Source organism: Nomia melanderi, chromosome 3, assembly GCF_051020985.1.
Source record: "Nomia melanderi isolate GNS246 chromosome 3, iyNomMela1, whole genome shotgun sequence".
NCBI classification, from domain to species: domain Eukaryota; kingdom Metazoa; phylum Arthropoda; class Insecta; order Hymenoptera; family Halictidae; genus Nomia; species Nomia melanderi.
The window spans coordinates 14935082-14954690 of NC_135001.1; the positions used below are offsets into that span (position 1 = coordinate 14935082).

General features: G+C 37.7%; 1 protein-coding gene across 1 annotated transcript in view; it reads left to right on the forward strand.

Annotated features, from left to right (window-relative positions):
• The window catches only part of LOC116431716 (alkaline phosphatase), a 424481-nt gene that overhangs the window by 317158 nt on the left and 87714 nt on the right, over nt 1-19609 (forward strand). The gene's annotated exons all lie outside the window — the stretch shown is intronic.

Below are 19609 nucleotides of genomic sequence, written 5' to 3' on the forward strand. Positions count from 1 at the left end.
CTGGGTCGAGGTCTCATCGGGACGGAGGCTACATCCGGCGGACTAGTGGAAAGATAGGAATACCATTAGTCGAAGATGAGTCTAGACTATGGAATCCAGGTTCTCAAAGTGCAAAAGTCGGATTCCGTCGGCCAGAATTGCCAGGAGGACCAGGGGTAGCCATATGACTTAGCAGTGATGGGACTTCTGGGTCGGGGTCTCATCGGGACGGTGGCTACATCCGGCGGACTAGTGGAAAGATAAGAATACCATTAGTCGAAAATGAGTCTAGACTATGGAATCCAGGTTTGCAAAGTGCAAAAGTCGGATTCCGTCGGCCAGAATTGCCAGGAGGACCAGGGGTAGCCATATCACTTAGCAGTGATGGGACTCCTGGGTCGAGGTCTCATCGGGACGGAGGCTACATCCGGCGGACTAGTGGAAAGATAGGAATATGATTAGTCGAAAATGAGTCTAGACTATGGAATCCAGGTTTCCAAAGTGCAAAAGTCGGATTCCATCGGCCAGATTTGCCAGGAGGACCAGGGGTAGCCGTATGACTTAGCAGTGATGGGACTTCTGGGTCGAGGTCTCATCGGGCCGGAGGCTACATCCTGCGGACTAGTGGAAAGATAGGAATACCATTAGTCGAAAATGAGTCTAGACTATGGAATCCAGGTTCTCAAAGTGCAAAAGTCGGATTCCGTCGGCCAGAATTGCCAGGAGGACCAGGGGTAGCCATATGACTTAGCAGTGATGGGACTTCTGGGTCGAGGTCTCATCGGGACGGTGGCTACATCCGGCGGACTAGTGGAAAGATAAGAATACCATTAGTCGAAAATGAGTCTAGACTATGGAATCCAGGTTCCCAAAGTGCAAAAGTCGGATTCCGTCTGCCAGAATTGCCAGGAGGACCAGGGGTAGCCATATGACTTAGCAGTGATGGGACTTCTGGGTCGAGGTCTCATCGCGCCGGAGGCTACATCCGGCGGACTAGTGGAAAGATAGGAATACCATTATTCGAAAATGAGTCTAGACTATGGAATCCAGGTTCCCAAATTGCAAAAGTCGGATTCCGTCGGCCAGAATTGCCAGAAGGACCAGGGGTAGCCATATGACTTAGCAGTGATGGGACTTCTGGGTCGAGGTCTCATCTGGAAGGAGGCTACATCCGGCGGACTAGTGGAAAGATAGGAATACCATTAGTCGAAGATGAGTCTAGACTATGGAATCCAGGTTCTCAAAGTGCAAAAGTCGGATTCCGTCGGCCAGAATTGCCAGGAGGACCAGGGGTAGCCATATGACTTAGCAGTGATGGGACTTCTGGGTCGAGGTCTCATCGGGAAGGAGGCTACATCCGGCGGACTAGTGGAAAGATAGGAATACCATTAGTCGAAGATGAGTCTAGACTATGGAATCCAGGTTCTCAAAGTGCAAAAGTCGGATTCCGTCGGCCAGATTTGCCAGGAGGACCAGGGGTAGCCATATCACTTAGCAGTGATGGGACTCCTGGGTCGAGGTCTCATCGGGACGGAGGCTACATCCGGCGGACTAGTGGAAAGATAGGAATATGATTAGTCGAAAATGAGTCTATACTATGGAATCCAGGTTTCCAAAGTGCAAAAGTCGGATTCCGTCGGCCAGATTTGCCAGGAGGACCAGGGGTAGCCGTATGACTTAGCAGTGATGGGACTCCTGGGTCGAGGTCTCATCGGGCCGGAGGCTACATCCTGCGGACTAGTGGAAAGATAGGAATACCATTAGTCGAAAATGAGTCTAGACTATGGAATCCAGGTTTCCAAAGTGCAAAAGTCGGATTCCGTCGGCCAGATTTGCCAGGAGGACCAGGGGTAGCCATATGACTTAGCAGTGATGGGACTTCTGGGTCGAGGTCTCATCGGGACGGAGGCTACATCCGGCGGACTAGTGGAAAGATAGGAATACCATTAGTCGAAAATGAGTCTAGACTATGGAATCCACGTTTCCAAAGTGCAAAAGTCGGATTCCGTCGGCCAGACTTGCCAGGAAGGCCAGGGGTAGCCATATGACTTAGCAGTGATGGAACTCCTGGGTCGAGGTCTCATCGGGACGGAGGCTACATCCGGCGGACTAGTGGAAAGATAGGAATATGATTAGTCGAAAATGAGTCTAGACTATGGAATCCAGGTTTCCAAAGTGCAAAAGTCGGATTCCGTCGGCCAGAATTGCCAGGAGGACCAGGGGTAGCCATATGACTTAGCAGTGATGGGACTTCTGGGTCGAGGTCTCATCGCGCCGGAGGCTACATCCGGCGGACTAGTGGAAAGATATTAATACCATTAGTTGAAGATTAGTCTAGACTATGGAATCCAGGTTCCCAAAGTGCAAAAGTCGGATTCCGTCGGCCAGAATTGCCAGGAGGACCAGGGGTAGCCATATGACTTAGCAGTGATGGGACTTCTGGGTCGAGGTCTCATCGCGCCGGAGGCTACATCCGGCGGACTAGTGGAAAGATAGGAATACCATTATTCGAAAATGAGTCTAGACTATGGAATCCAGGTTCCCAAAGTGCAAAAGTCGGATTCCGTCGGCCAGAATTGCCAGAAGGACCAGGGGTAGCCATATGACTTAGCAGTGATGGGACTTCTGGGTCGAGGTCTCATCGGGAAGGAGGCTACATCCGGCGGACTAGTGGAAAGATAGGAATACCATTAGTCGAAGATGAGTCTAGACTATGGAATCCAGGTTCTCAAAGTGCAAAAGTCGGATTCCGTCGGCCAGATTTGCCAGGAGGACCAGGGGTAGCCATATCACTTAGCAGTGATGGGACTCCTGGGTCGAGGTCTCATCGGGACGGAGGCTACATCCGGCGGACTAGTGGAAAGATAGGAATATGATTAGTCGAAAATGAGTCTAGACTATGGAATCCAGGTTTCCAAAGTGCAAAAGTCGGATTCCGTCGGCCAGATTTGCCAGGAGGACCAGGGGTAGCCGTATGACTTAGCAGTGATGGGACTTCTGGGTCGAGGTCTCATCGGGCCGGAGGCTACATCCTGCGGACTAGTGGAAAGATAGGAATACCATTAGTCGAAAATGAGTCTAGACTATGGAATCCAGGTTCTCAAAGTGCAAAAGTCGGATTCCGTCGGCCAGAATTGCCAGGAGGACCAGGGGTAGCCATATGACTTAGCAGTGATGGGACTTCTGGGTCGAGGTCTCATCGGGACGGTGGCTACATCCGGCGGACTAGTGGAAAGATAAGAATACCATTAGTCGAAAATGAGTCTAGACTATGGAATCCAGGTTCCCAAAGTGCAAAAGTCGGATTCCGTCGGCCAGAATTGCCAGGAGGACCAGGGGTAGCCATATGACTTAGCAGTGATGGGACTTCTGGGTCGAGGTCTCATCGCGCCGGAGGCTACATCCGGCGGACTAGTGGAAAGATAGGAATACCATTATTCGAAAATGAGTCTAGACTATGGAATCCAGGTTCCCAAAGTGCAAAAGTCGGATTCCGTCGGCCAGAATTGCCAGAAGGACCAGGGGTAGCCATATGACTTAGCAGTGATGGGACTTCTGGGTCGAGGTCTCATCGGGAAGGAGGCTACATCCGGCGGACTAGTGGAAAGATAGGAATACCATTAGTCGAAGATGAGTCTAGACTATGGAATCCAGGTTCTCAAAGTGCAAAAGTCGGATTCCGTCGGCCAGAATTGCCAGGAGGACCAGGGGTAGCCATATGACTTAGCAGTGATGGGACTTCTGGGTCGAGGTCTCATCGGGACGGTGGCTACATCCGGCGGACTAGTGGAAAGATAAGAATACCATTAGTCGAAAATGAGTCTAGACTATGGAATCCAGGTTTCCAAAGTGCAAAAGTCGGATTCCGTCGGCCAGAATTGCCAGGAGGACCAGGGGTAGCCATATGACTTAGCAGTGATGGGACTTCTGGGTCGAGGTCTCATCGGGAAGGAGGCTACATCCGGCGGACTAGTGGAAAGATAGGAATACCATTAGTCGAAGATGAGTCTAGACTATGGAATCCAGGTTCTCAAAGTGCAAAAGTCGGATTCCGTCGGCCAGATTTGCCAGGAGGACCAGGGGTAGCCATATCACTTAGCAGTGATGGGACTCCTGGGTCGAGGTCTCATCGGGACGGAGGCTACATCCGGCGGACTAGTGGAAAGATAGGAATATGATTAGTCGAAAATGAGTCTATACTATGGAATCCAGGTTTCCAAAGTGCAAAAGTCGGATTCCGTCGGCCAGATTTGCCAGGAGGACCAGGGGTAGCCGTATGACTTAGCAGTGATGGGACTCCTGGGTCGAGGTCTCATCGGGCCGGAGGCTACATCCTGCGGACTAGTGGAAAGATAGGAATACCATTAGTCGAAAATGAGTCTAGACTATGGAATCCAGGTTTCCAAAGTGCAAAAGTCGGATTCCGTCGGCCAGATTTGCCAGGAGGACCAGGGGTAGCCATATGACTTAGCAGTGATGGGACTTCTGGGTCGAGGTCTCATCGGGACGGAGGCTACATCCGGCGGACTAGTGGAAAGATAGGAATACCATTAGTCGAAAATGAGTCTAGACTATGGAATCCACGTTTCCAAAGTGCAAAAGTCGGATTCCGTCGGCCAGACTTGCCAGGAAGGCCAGGGGTAGCCATATGACTTAGCAGTGATGGAACTCCTGGGTCGAGGTCTCATCTGGACGGAGGCCACATTCAGCGATCTAGTGAAAATTCCGGGTTATCTTTAGTCGAAAATGAGTCTAGACTATGGAAACCAGATTTCCAAAGTTCAAAAATTGGATTCCGTCTGCCAGCATTGCGGAAATAATCTTTCTCTCCCACTAGCTCGCCCTCTTAAATTTTGTGGCTTCCACTCCAACTTAGGCTAGCTTTTACCCTAACTAATGTTCCTACATATTTAGTTATTACATTATAATATAGTTAATACGTAGTTGACTAATATGTAATTTTCGGAATAAATGTTTCATTTTACCAAGATATTTCGTCCATTGTAGCAAAAGGGTTGAATAATCGTGCGTATTAATCTCTTAGCGGTCGCCAAGCAAAAGTTTTTATTTTTATAAATGCATGTAGGGGTTCTAATATTTTTCAATTGTCAAGATGTTTTTCGTAGATTTAAACTATATATCAATTAAGAAAGCGTTCTGCTTATTAGCTTACTAGTATCCTTTTAGAATGATTTGTATATTAAATTATACTTAAGTTATATGATACCTAGGAAACGCCTCATCACCTTAGTGGTGGCCAAGCGAAAGTCTTCGCGTTCGTTGATAGGTTAACGGATTAGGTTGGCATGCGGAGATCTATGTTCTCGGAGGATTAGCAATTACGTTAAGTGGGCCGATGTTAGAACGTTCGGATGCTAATCGGTTCGAGTGCACCGATACACGATCCTTCATCAAAGCACCGTTCTCGATCCTTTGATCTTGGCATCTGGACCTTCAATTATGATTTAGCATAACCAACGGACTTGTCCCTATGGGTGCTGGTCCGATTAAGGCTATTTGAAGGCTCATGATTGCCACCGTTCAACCAACGTTTCTAACGATATGCGTTTCTATTAACACTTTGATAATTGTATTGATGAAATAATACATCATTACTTCCAAATTTTCGAGTGTATTCAAGTTTTTCAGTGGTGCGAGTAACCGCAATTTTCATCAGAATTAAAAATAAATTTATTTTTCAACGTTTCCCAGCGATAAACAAAGAAATGTTTCAACGTTCGCTTTTGCATGTGTTTAGAAAACTGAGAAATAAACGTTTAAATGTTTACGAATTGTTAGCATCAATAATTCTTTTCAAATTTGTTTAATTTCATTCTTTCATTTATGCAATTTACATATTCAAGAAACAGCATGATTTTCTACTCAATTGCAAATATGAATATTTCAATTACATGATTGTAGAAATAAGAACGAAAAGAAAGTTTAAAAGAAAGTGGCAGCGTAAAAAACCACAGAATAACAAAATTCTAAATGATGCAACAAACAATTTAAGAAAGATGTTAAGAGTATTTAATAATTTAAAATTTAGCCAGTACATTATTTATGTACCTCTATTTAAGAACTCAAATCATTCATTATGGAAAGCAACGAAAAAAAATCAAAAGTCCCACAAGCAATTCACCAGTGATTAAAAACTAGTAATCAACAATCGAAGTAAATGACACTTGTATTTGTTAACCTGTTAACTGTGGAATTTTATTTCAGAAATCTCTGATAGTACTGGCAATTAAATCAAATAACGATGTGTATACTCGTCAAACTCTAAAACAAAACGATGAAGAATTACATGTTTTCTCTAAAAAAAGTAAATAATTGATCGTTGAAGGAATTAGTAAAATGTTTATTCGAAATATTCGCCACAAGTATAACATGACATTTACAGCAAGGGGATTAAGAGTCACTTTATTTTCCCAAACGTGCAGCAACGCGGAAGTGTCTAAACACTTATGCAGGGTTAGCGTGCATACGATTCGCGGTAGGAGAGGCAAGAAAAAACAAGGAACAGGAATATGTCCGAGCAAAGATAAAGGCGTTTCTTCGTGAGAAAGCATATTTCCGTCCCCGGAAAAAGAAACATCGGCCCAGGCAGCATGGTGCGGTACTTTAAAAATGCCACTCCCCGACACGATGGCGATAAGATAAAAGGCAATTTCCATATAAACACTGACGGCGGGACGTTTGCATGCAAATTAAAATAAAACAAGGAGGAAGTTTCTTTCGGTGGAAATTCACAGGAGCTAACGGACTGCGCCTACGTTCCTGGCGGAAAAAGATTTTCGGCAGATTTCGGCGAGGCGTCGCGAGCAGATGGAAACAATTTCTCAGTGGAGGCGCGGCTTTCAGATCCGAGATAATACATATTTCGTAGATTTACAAGCAGGGTGGTGAAGAACGAGGACGGAACACGTTGAAACAGAGAGGAAGAGCTTTGCAGTACACACCTCGACTTCCGGAAATGAGCTTCCTTCCTGCGCTTTTCTCTTCGGATACGTCCGCTACGCCGTGTTTCCCTTTGGAAGCTCCCTTATATAGAGCCAGATTTTTCACAAAGGACCTCACGTGTTCCATACGAATGACTCTGTTTGATTTCTGATTCCTTATATTGGGTGGCTCGCCGAAAACCGAATGCTTTTTCTTCAGAAAAATGTTTTTCTTTTGTAGAAATCTTCCAGTAAATTGATAATTATAACTTCTCATTAGAAAGGATTTGTATTGTATGTGCCATAATTTAGAATATAGTAGATATGCGAACTGCAGTTTCACAAATTTAACATAACGTACCTTTTATAAAAACGATACAGTACGATTTGTTATTGTTCTTAATATAATTTCACATTAATGGCTAATATGATTAATCGATTGAAGTAAATTATACGTGTTACAAAGGTTGGTTCCATTGTTATTGAGAATATTTACCCGTCTCTGCAATTATTACACTTGTGAAAATAATTGGTTTTACAATTAGTTATATTAGACATCATACAGAGTGTCCCACTGAGGTGGCCCCGGCTATACTCTTGAAAGGATTGAAGATAGAAAAAAATGTCGTAGGACAAAACTAAATGGTATTAAACTTACATATTTCTATGAAACTTTTACGCATTTTTGTGCATCGGTGCAGTTACAAGGTGCAGTTGCATTTTTTTTTAAAGTAAAACTTTAATTTTGAATACATTATCCGATACAATTTTTCACCTTCTACGTCAAAAGGTATATTTTCATTATTTTTCTGTACTAATATATTTCATGTAGGTAATGTTTAAGATATTTCGTTACTATTACCAGTTTGATCAAAGTGAAATTACTTTATTGCTTTAAACATACATATTCTTTGTTACAACAACCCTCACAGTTCTTATCTGATCGGTGGAATCACTTTATGAGTATACGTAAAAGTAGTTTGTTGCAGCAGTCAGTTGTATATATTGTATGTTAACCCTGCATAACTTGAAACAGCTGAAAGCAGCCGTTGCTTGAAAAGGGACACTCTGTTCAAATAACAGAATGGACATACACATCTGTAACACTACATTCTGATATTAGAGCACTCCTGTAATGGATGTTCGTATACCGTGAACGTCATTACATTTCATTTACATATATCATCTATAATATAGCCGTAGTGCATCTAAACTGACATTTCAATTAAACTATTTCCAATCATGTAGATTCAGATGAAACCGAAATTATTAAAATATTTCATCTAAATAAAAATAAATTCTATAGTTTCTAAAATAATTTTTCCCTAATACTACAATCCAGTTATTATTTTGAATCTTAAGGAACTAGGATCACAAAAAGTAGAACAATTCTTCTATAAACTGTTCAAAACCTACAATCACTTCCCTAACAAGCAGTTACTTTTACAATGTTGTTAGAAGGATTTGTTTGTTCAACTAAAAGACGCGATTGCCTCTCCAGAATGTTTTCAAACCTGGGACGAGCCGGATATCTGACAAAACGAGTGATTTTCAATAAATAACCCGTACCAGTAACATTGTCAATTCGTTGCACGAAAGAAATTTCACAAAAGAAGCAGATTATCGCGATGAGAAATAATGTCGCAAGGAAAGTTTCCTCGTGGGACGAGAAGCAGGGGAACAGAACGATGCGTCGCGGATGGAGGGAGCTGCGGGTTCCTCTAGGGACCGGAAGACGATCCTCGGCGAGCCGTGAACGATAAGCTGCGACAGAAATTTTGAAACTTCGTGACAACTGCAAGTTGCCGTCGTGATTGAATCCGGGGTGTTCGCGAAAATTTTCCATCGGGAAATTCACGAAATTCAAATACCCGTCCGTCGACTCGCGGAATCGCTCGTTCGACATCTGACTCGGCCTGCGATGATGTGAATGAATTATTGATCAGGGGTTAGGGGGATTGGAGAACCGGGAAGGAATTGGCCGTCATCGGGTAAAGTTCATTCGACGACTGTCTTCGTTAACGGCCGCTCGACAGACGAATTGGCAAATTTTTCATGTGCACGGTTTTATGTGGGTAACCATAGTCGGGGATCCGACTCTAAATGAAACGTGAGACTTCTACTGAAAATTCCCGTTCGCGGGCGAACGGAACAGGAACCCTGGTGAAAATCGATATTTTATTTAACGAATGCATAATTGATTCAATTCACTTGGTGATAATTATTTGCCGAGACTTCTTCCTGGTGTTCGACGTCGGCCGCGTTGTCGATGAAACTGCATGATAATTGAACACGGCATAATTAAGGATACATTAATGAAATGCTGGAGATTCGGCTTTCCGTAAAATTGAATAAATTGTACGGTTTACTTGAATATTATTTTTCCTCGTAATACCCGTTGTTTTGTAACGTTAACACATAGCGAGAATTTTAAAGTAAGTTCAACAAATATTATTTCATTTATTTGATTCCAGGAGGGATTATTATTCTTGTGTTCGTGGTTCTCTTTAAGAACAATTTCCCTATTTATAGAATTATTAGATACCGTTTTTTTCAGAAGTAGAAAAAATTATAGAAATATACCGAGTGTGTTAATGTGTTAGGAAAAAGTAAAGAAAAAGAAGTTTATTGATTTTTATAGAAAATATAATAACCTACGTAAATTTTGTATATTTGCAATACTTTTAGAAAAACGAATTATTTTTTAAAGTGAATTAAAGGAACGACTTTTATTTTTTAGAAGAAAATACTACATATCTACTTATTAATATTATTTGAAACTGTGTATCGACGAACATCTAAATACAAAATGAAACTCACTTTGGAGATGAACAGAGAAAAGTCATAATCATTTTTATATTTCAACATCCATCTTTATAGAAGGTAGTTACTATTAATTATCAATGTTTATCTTATCATTGATTATTACTGTTCATCTTCATAGAAGATACTCGTAATCTCTGCCTTCAGCATCTATGCAAGTTTGTAACCGCCGTATCAAATAATTTTGTAATTTTTTCAAAACGCCAGTTGTAGAAGTTGTTGACAGCCTTGATGAGTATATGCTCGAACTGCTTCAATACTGTGGAAGTAAATAGCTGCGAATTACTGAAACACAAAAATGCCTACAACTCTGAAACAAGTCAACTAGAACAGATGTTCATATGAACTTTTCTCATCGTTTTTATGTCCACCATTCATTTTATAAGTGGGTCTCACATGTTAAAGTACACCTTGTATATGCAGATAATAACTTTGAATTCAATATTATCAAACAATGGAGTATTGAATCCAAATGTAAATGTTCTCAATGCTTGGTAAACTCCACTAGTGCCCGGATATTGCGTGTTACGATGCATATAGCATGCAGCATGTGTACTTACACTATTACCTTTAGTTCCCAGAATGCGGGTATGACTTTACCACTCGTTCGTTCGAAATTTTTATGTACATAATACCTGAGTAACTGACTGAAAGTAATACTGTGATAAATTCTCGCTATTATAAATGAATACCTTAAAACTTCTTTTACGATTTTCTCAAAACCATGTTTTGCCTGGCAGACACGAGACCTCTGAAACTACATGTCTGATTTTCTTCAAATTTAGAAAGAATATTCTATACCCCATGAAACATACCATTTTTCAATTATCAAATAGTTATTTATTTATTTATATAAAATTAGTATACACATATAGTTTCTTCTCGTTTTCGCGGTAAGAAACGTAATTAAACGAATTTTTCATTTTCATATGTGACTAAAAGAAACCAATAAAATTATCGCCATTACTTATTTTCAAAAGCTTCGGTCCGCTAATTGATTATCAGACGCAGCAATGCACACGGACAATGATTGTAAATTGACAAATTGCGACGGAAAGGGAGATCGCGTGGGGTCGTGAAGTGAAGCGCGTCACCAGCAAACGGCAAGCGATTAATCAACCAGGCAATTCATCTTAATGATCGAGCCAAGGCAGGCTTGCATTTTCGTGCTTGCCTACGTAAACGCAGTCAGGCGTACAGGCCACGTCTATGTGCGTCGTGTTTATTACTACTCTCAATCTACATGCCCACCTACGGTGTTGTTACATGGTACATTGCCCCAATTGTTTTCGCAATTTCTGATTCACTCGCAGCGATGTGGCTGCGAGCGAGTTATTTTCAAGTTCACTCGGTTAAATGCAATCTTATCGTTCGCCGTCCATTCAGATTCATTCATAAGGCTTCGCCTTTTGTGCGTCGCTATGGAAACGAAGTCTTATGACATTCTCATTCTATTTCTTGTTTTCATATTGATTACGTTCAAAACTATCCGTGGACGGTGTCTAATTGGATTGAATGTTTTGTTAGTGATAGATTTGTCATGTTGCCTAGGGAAAACAGAGAAAGTATAATAACGTAAAAATATGATGATACGATGACATGATGATATGATGATATGATGATATGATGATATGATGATATGATGATATGATGATATGATGATACAAGAATACAAGAATACAAGAATATACAGAATACACCAAAATTTACAATAAGAAATTGCAATGAAAGCTTTGGTTTCAAGAAACACACTTGAAAGCCAATTCAGTACTGACGTGATGAAACAGTCACGCTTTTAAAATGTTTTCTTCGTCATTTATAACCGCCGCATCCTTTTAGATATCAATTCTTTCAATATAATAAATTAGATTAATTACATTGCAACTCATGGAAAAGCAAATCACAAAATATTAATTTCTATCGCACATTGGAATCGTCAGGTTATCTTAAATGTCATCAAATGCTAATTCCAGTTAAATGTATTTAGGCACGATCGTATTTCCGTTAATGTAGTTATTAAATTGTACCACTGATAACGTTCGCACAATTAACGTCAGCGCCTAAAGCCATGCAGCGAATAGTTACATGCATATATGCATTAGCCCACCTATTTCGAATCATTTGATCGTTCTGCATCAGTGAATCAATCGTTTTCCTTATTACTTAAATTTAATTTCAAGGCTAGAAATCATCTGTTAAAATGAAAAAATTATGTTTGAGATTTTCTTCGTGAATATAATATGATGTTGCATGGCAAGGGATTAATAACCAACAATTTGAATGGCGTTGAAGAACGATAGTACTTCAGAGATGTAATATAACCGCAGATAAAAAATCCTTATCTACGGATGCTTCTGCAGCGTGTACGAACATTTCCGTTGCACGTGTTTACTTGAAACCATGCAACGCTTTTCCAACTCGCTTTCGAATTTCATTTAGTACCATTCATATAGCCACCTCCCTCCTGAAAATGGAAAATCGAGACTCGATAAAAACTGCATTATACATAACCCAATAACAATAAACCTGGGATGATTCGCGATAATACCCGTACACATACACTTTCGCGCAGACAGCTTTCATCTACCACGTACATAGCACCGACCTCAAATATCGGTGCATGCGCACCGGAGAAATTCTGTTAATTGCTCGATACCCTTCTAATGAAACTCGGTTATAACCGTGCTCCCCCAATGGGGCCCATAGATTGTATCGATACCTGGTGATTTCGATAGATATCGAAACTGGAGGTAGCCTCGGTGATAACGTGTCATGGCTGCCTGGAAGAACTTCGACGAAAGAATTGGATCACAAATTAACTCACACTACCTGTGGATTAATATTTTTTTATGATATCTCGAATAACGATTGTATCTATGTTTATTAAGTGTTACAGACTAATTCTTACTCTAATCTTAATGCTCAACTCTTTTCAAATATTACTTTTACTACTGTAATTGCTGTAATACTTGCTCACTCTTATTATATACCCGATGGCCCATGTAAACGTGAACGCATTACGATTACTAAGTACCATAGATACATCAACACAAAACTACTGAGTTACTAAGTCTTAGCATCATTTCCCCGTCATTCTTTCTATAGTAGTCTTTTTTCACTTCCTGTCACATCTTCCTTTAAGAAGAAAAATCCTTCCTGTACGAAGGAAGATTTTTCCTTAAGATCCTTCCTGTACGAAAAAATGTGTCGAACAAAAGTTACACAGTTACGAAGGGAACATTCAATAGTAATATGAGTTTTATGCTGTTTTACTGTTTTATCTAAACATGCAGATCACATTCCTTTTTTTAAATAGAATACCTATATTTTCTTCTTCTTTATTTATTTGATATATTATAACAGCGTAGCTTGTTATTCCCCTTTAATAATTTTTAACAATCTTGCAAAACTTCCAGGTAAGAGTTTTTTTATATCTATTTATAACATGATAACAAATATTTTTTTCTGAATCTAAAAGAACTGAAAAAAACTCTTAGTTGGAAGTTTTGCAAGATTGTTAAAAATTATTAAAGAGGAATAACAAGCCACGCTGTTATACACTTTCTGGGGTCATTGATAGATTAGTATTAGTCGGTGTTGACTTGATCCCTCGCGTACTGTTTGTAAATATTCCGTTCTGCACCTTAGGGCACATTTAACGATATCGATCGTGAAATGTTAGTAGTGTTTCGTGACCTACGTGTACTAAAGGTGACCTTGATAACTCTGGACAAAAAGGGTTGACAAAGAATTTGGTAGAATCATCTTAAAACGTTCATTGAACCATATTATTTTACCTAAAAGACTTTTCAATCGAACCGCTAGCAGCAGAATAATCTAAGTCTATCATGCTTCGTGATTCGCCTTGTATATAGCAGCTTCTCGCAGAATAGATAGAATCGCTTTACTAAAATAAATACCAACAAGTTATATTGTATATCTTGCCACCTTTACTTAAGTAGGACGCTCGACGATTTTAAGAAGTGTTATACCCGATTTCTCGACTCGGAATTCAACACCCTCAAACTCGCTAAAACCTCGCTGAGCTCCCGATTCCACGACCTATATTACTATATAGGCGATCACGCACACACATAGCTCAGAGTTATCGCACTTCCTCTTTTACTCGAGGTCATTGCCTACTACGTGTTTACTATTCGGCCGGTAATCCACTCCAAAAACCTAATGTTCGTATATTGTTTCTTTAGGTAGGTCAAACGGCCGTGGCAGCCTTCGTACAGATCATTACACTCACTCTCACAAAAACACTCATACTACATATCTGAACCTTAGTTATCCAACCTCTTGATTATATTAACACTAAAACTACCAGGCGGGTCAAAATGAGCTATTCGCGATTTCTTCTTTTTGTAATTATTAAAAAGATAACAGATGTTTCGCTGAGAAATTATTAATGAAATTAATTTAGCAATACGTAAAGTGAATTTTAAATCAATTAAAGTCTTAATAGATGCACTCTTGAAGTTTTTTTAGAGGAATTTTAGAAAGTCAATTTAACTGTTCGGTAGTTTTAATGTTAACCAGTGGTGCACCAGTCATTTTTTATATGCGGTTAAATGAATTACTTTATAACTCGATCCCCCAAACTATTTGATTATTTGACTATCTAAATCGTCTTGGTCCTAATTAGTTCGAATAATTGAGGTACTATTGTATAGACTGTTCCAGTTTAATTTATAAATGCAGTTATCTTTGGCACTATTTGTTATTTAAAAAATGTCACAAATATAATTTTTTCTGTTTCGAGAGCACAATGATTAGTACGCTTAGTTTAAACAATCGGGTTGAAAGATTAGTCGATTTTACTACAACAATAGGACATTTCTCCTTTAAACAAATGCTCAAACGTTCTCCACTCTGACAAAACTGAAATCCAGACAAGCATTCGTTCTATCTCGGTAAATGATGCTCGCTTGATTTTATAAATAAATCTTTACTCGCTGAATATTCCTGAATGTTCGACAAATACTCGCTAGATTTCAGAAAAAAATACTGGGGTGAGATAGAATAATTTGTCCACATTCGTTTTACACCACATGAACATATGTCAATTACCATTCACACTAAATGAACATGAATTTGTCAAGAATGGGAGTATTCGTTTGGTCGATATAAATTCACCATTACTGAATAATGAGCCATATATTTAACACAATGATGAGCTCTACAATGTGAAAACTAAAAGAAATTTGTTGAAATTGTAGACAAAAAATACTAACTAAATTTGTTTAGAGTTAAATTCGAAAGCATTCAAAAGGTAATTGCTTTCACCTACGGACGACTCAATTGTCTGTTAGTCTGGTCTATCCTTTGCTTTACTAAAGGGCGCATGTATTTCTCTTTCATTTCCGCGAACACAGCTCAGTGGTTCAGCGAGCCAAAGGTTTTCAATGGTTAAACAGTCCTTGTGAATTTGTTGTAGCTTCGTTATTATTATATTACGGGAGAATTCTGAGACTTTTCTCGCAACGGAATGTTTCGAGGTGAAATTCACGGTTAAAATTCTACTTTTTGTTTTATGGTAGTACGCGCTGAGAAGTATATTTCAGGGCTGTATCTGAATTTTACGGTCGTATAACGTAGCGTTGTTCCCACGATAATATTACGTAGATATGCAACGTTGGCATTGTAATCGTAGCTGCGCTCAAGGAAGGGAAAAACTGAATTTCTCGGGGATTAGGTATCTGACGATCTCCGCGAACATAATTTTAAAATTCCAAAGACGATGGACTTAACGAGAAAGTAGTTTTAACAATGCTGTTTCTCTTTATTATTTATAGTACCGAAATATGTGTATATTTTAAAATTAAATGTTACAAATACATGTTTTGATAAGGTAAAAACAATAAAATGGGATGGATATTTGAAACAATTAAAAAGCATATTCATACATTAATCGTGTCTTTATATTCATCGATCTTTTTTTATCAATTTCATTAATCACAGTAAATAAATTAGAAACTGTCACTATATTCTTTATAAATATGATATAAATACTTTAGATATTTATGAAATCTATTTAAGAGGTTGTTATTACGAGAAAAATACTATTTTCAAAACAATTCCAGATTTAAGTAAACACTGGTTATATCCTATGATATGAAACTTTTTTGCAGTTGCTTATATTCTGTAAACTACTGAATGTTACAGATATAGAAAAATTCATTGTAATTTATGGTGCAACAAATCATGCTACTTTTTCTTAATTCAGACCGTGTTGTACTTAGTTTATAATTCTGATTTTCTCATTAAAAACCTTTCATTGAGAATAATTGTTGAAGATATATCATGTCTTAAACCGAATATATTATTTTTCCTTCGATATTCTTGGCCGAAATTTGAAAGCAATTATAATGTGTAATAAGATATAAGGGAGAAGTGAAATGGTCTTTATTTACAGAGAAATCCAACAATGTTTCAATTAAAGGGTGTATTTACATAGCGAGAGATTTCCAACTTGTATTTCTGTTAGTACCTTTACCTACTTAAAGTTGATATTCAGAAGTACTTGTTTAACTGCAGAGATTTACTTAATGTAAAATAATATTTCCTCTATTTAACTACTGACATTTCAACCAATTTGGAGCAAATCTTGAGAGAGGTTTGTAATAAATTATGAATTTGATCACTCGATGAATTACATATTGCATGATATTTTAAAAATACACCAATGAACTTGAGAACATCAAAAAAAGATCTCAAGAGAAAATTTCCATTAATATAAGTGGAAGTGATGTGCCTTTTAAAATTGACACAAACTTTCTCTCAACTTATAGAGTACATATTTGGGTCCTTCGTGAAACAAAATAATCAATTCCACTTTTAAGATATTAAAAATCGCAGTTAATCACATATTTAAAAGCACGAAAAATGATTTCTAAAATTTTGTACTGTTTGAGAATTTTAATGCTAAATTTCTGTTCTTAAATATGTTTTCTGTATTAAATTATTTAATTAGTTTTTTATATACTTATTTTCATAAAATTCCTCGTCCCCTCGGCAACCCACGAAGTTCGACGATCAAGCAGTTGTAATATGATACTCTCTGTTCAGTGGTGGTAGATATTGGCGAGACAACATTAATGCAATTATAAAACTTCTTTATAAGGTCTATTTTGTAAATGAAACTTTTACTAATTCATTGTGAGTTTCTTCTGGTTAAAACAAGACCAAATATGACATACTTTAAGTCACAATTTACTGAAAGAAAATAGATTATTGTAATTTATTAAATTAGTAAATATATTCGAAAATATATCGTGTTTGGTCTCGTTTGAATCAGAAAAACCTTACAATTCAATTGGAAAAAGTTTCAATTAGTAAAAGTGGAAAATAGAAAAGTTTAACATTACGTGAAATATACCTTCATTCGCCTGTTTGTTTTGTTCGATCCGAAGGTCAAGGATCTCGCTCTTTCATTTGCATTGTCTTTCTCTACAGAGGACAAGCAAAGGAGCTCTATTCGGATCTCATTTCGACTTCAAATCAAGACCACTGCATGATTAATACCCGATTGCAGTCCCGATTTTTGAGTACTAATCGCGAGAATATTATAGTTTTGTGTTCCGAGAATGACGAGCATGGAACATACACACGGAAGATTGTCGAGAGTATCTGACTACTTGGATGAACATCCGAATTTGCTCATGAAACAGGAAAACGGTTCGCGTTTTCGCGTAGAAATACTAATCACGGCATTCGGCGATGCCATTACCTTCTCTACCAAAGCGTGCTGTAATCCGAATCGTAACTTTCCTCGCAGAAATGCGGTACACTGAAGCAGCGTTGCGCGATGACAGTGTCGATTCAACTTTATGACGACATTTTAGCAGCGGTGTAATGGAAGAACAGTATGGTGCGTTGCCGTTAATTCCGGTGCTCTTTAGGGTATGAGCAATATAGTTTGCATCCTCTCTATTTGTTCTTAGACGATATCGATGATTATTACGCAGGGTAAATGATAAATTCTTGTTGTATGCGGTTTATATTACACTGTTTAACATTAAAATTATCGTACAACTCAAAATGTCTATTAATTTAGAAAATTAATAGTTTCACTTATACACTGTTATATTTTCACAAGAAATAGGTACATATCAATCACATAAAATACTCAGTAGGTTTAGGATTAATCCCTTGTCATCCGGTTTTTTTGCGCCGATGATTATCAGATTTATTTTATTATTACTAATTTGCAAGAACAAAAAAAAATTCTCCGTTAGTGTAAAATGTACAATTACTTCAATGTAAAACATTGATAATAAGAAAATAATTTATGAAATCTTAACATGAAATAATATTATCAAAAATAAATTATTGGATCACATTTCTGTTTCGCTTATGTCATATTAAATGTGAATGTTCCAATGTTTTTATTTATATGTTATTTCTACGCTACTCTGTAAGCGCTTTTATGAAAAATGGGATTTTCTAATTTGAAATTATTTTGTTATGCCATAACGACTATACTACTTTAATTTTGAACAACATAATTAGTATATACTTATTCTATAAGAAAATTCCTAATAAGAAAGAGGAAAGCTATTACAATGTAAGAGACATCAAAGAATTTGATGTCATATCTTTAAATTAATAATAATTAATAATTAACTAATAAGAAATTCTATCCTCTGTGTATAACTGTATGAATCGACTGAACAAAATATAAACATATATAGAAAACTTCAGGTATTGATTGAAATATGTTCCACTAGAATAAATTCAGTATTTCTTCTCGTAAAATAAATCAACTGAAAATGTTAAATTTAGGTTATATTACCGTTCAAGTTTTAAATCCGTGATATGCTGGAAATTGTGAAAACAGCGCGAATAAGCAGTCCGGGCAAATGATTTTTTTAAATTTACGTTTTTGGCCACGGAATAATATTCCGAGGATAAAATGATATTGCTTGCTTAATGTTCATTAAAACTTCTGTAACCTTGGTATACATGAAACCATAATGTAGCTTTACGAAGTTACAGATTTTTAATTAAAACTAGACGTGCATAACATGCTGAATATTAATGCTTACTATAATATGGGAAAAAAGGGCGCAGAGGATAGAATATCTCGCAACATTTTTTAATACAAAGACGCTGTGCAAGGAATTACTAAAAGTAACATAAGTTAATATAATTAATAACAGTTCATTGACGAAATAAATATGTTTCTAATGAAATGTAAGTTACTTAATTTATATAAAACTTATCCATCGATACACAAATTATATACTTACATATATAGTGCTCTCTGTATAATTTTACCAACTTACTATTGAATTTATGAAATTATAATTATACAGTAATCAAAATACATATAAAATATTATGCAATTTAAAAGTTAAAATATTCATTCGAATTGATTGTTTTTCATAGATAAAGAGCTCGCATCGAGTTGATATTGCATAACATGGTTCTAATTAGTCTTTGATATAGTTTGAGATCGACTGCAGAGCAGTGCATGAGCTATTTTTCAATTAAAAGCATTGGAAAGATATTCAGTTAGAATAACATATATCACATTCGTATATATTCAAACACATTTTTACCAACTTCCTCATAAAACCATTTTCATCTACAAAACAAAATTGAAAAATCTAACTAATGTTCTGAAGTTTATATTGGTACTTTTCACCTCACTTCTTAATTTCTAAGATATACCAGTCTCTCGTTACAATAATTAATCGTTTGCACACCAAAGTTTTTTCGCTATTCATAATTTCCTAATGAAACATTGTTTAAACTTCTTATTGCATTAAATAGAAATAACACATAAATCAGAGGACAGAAATATTTTATTTTAACATTTTATGTCTCATTATGTTAGATCGATATTAAATATTGAA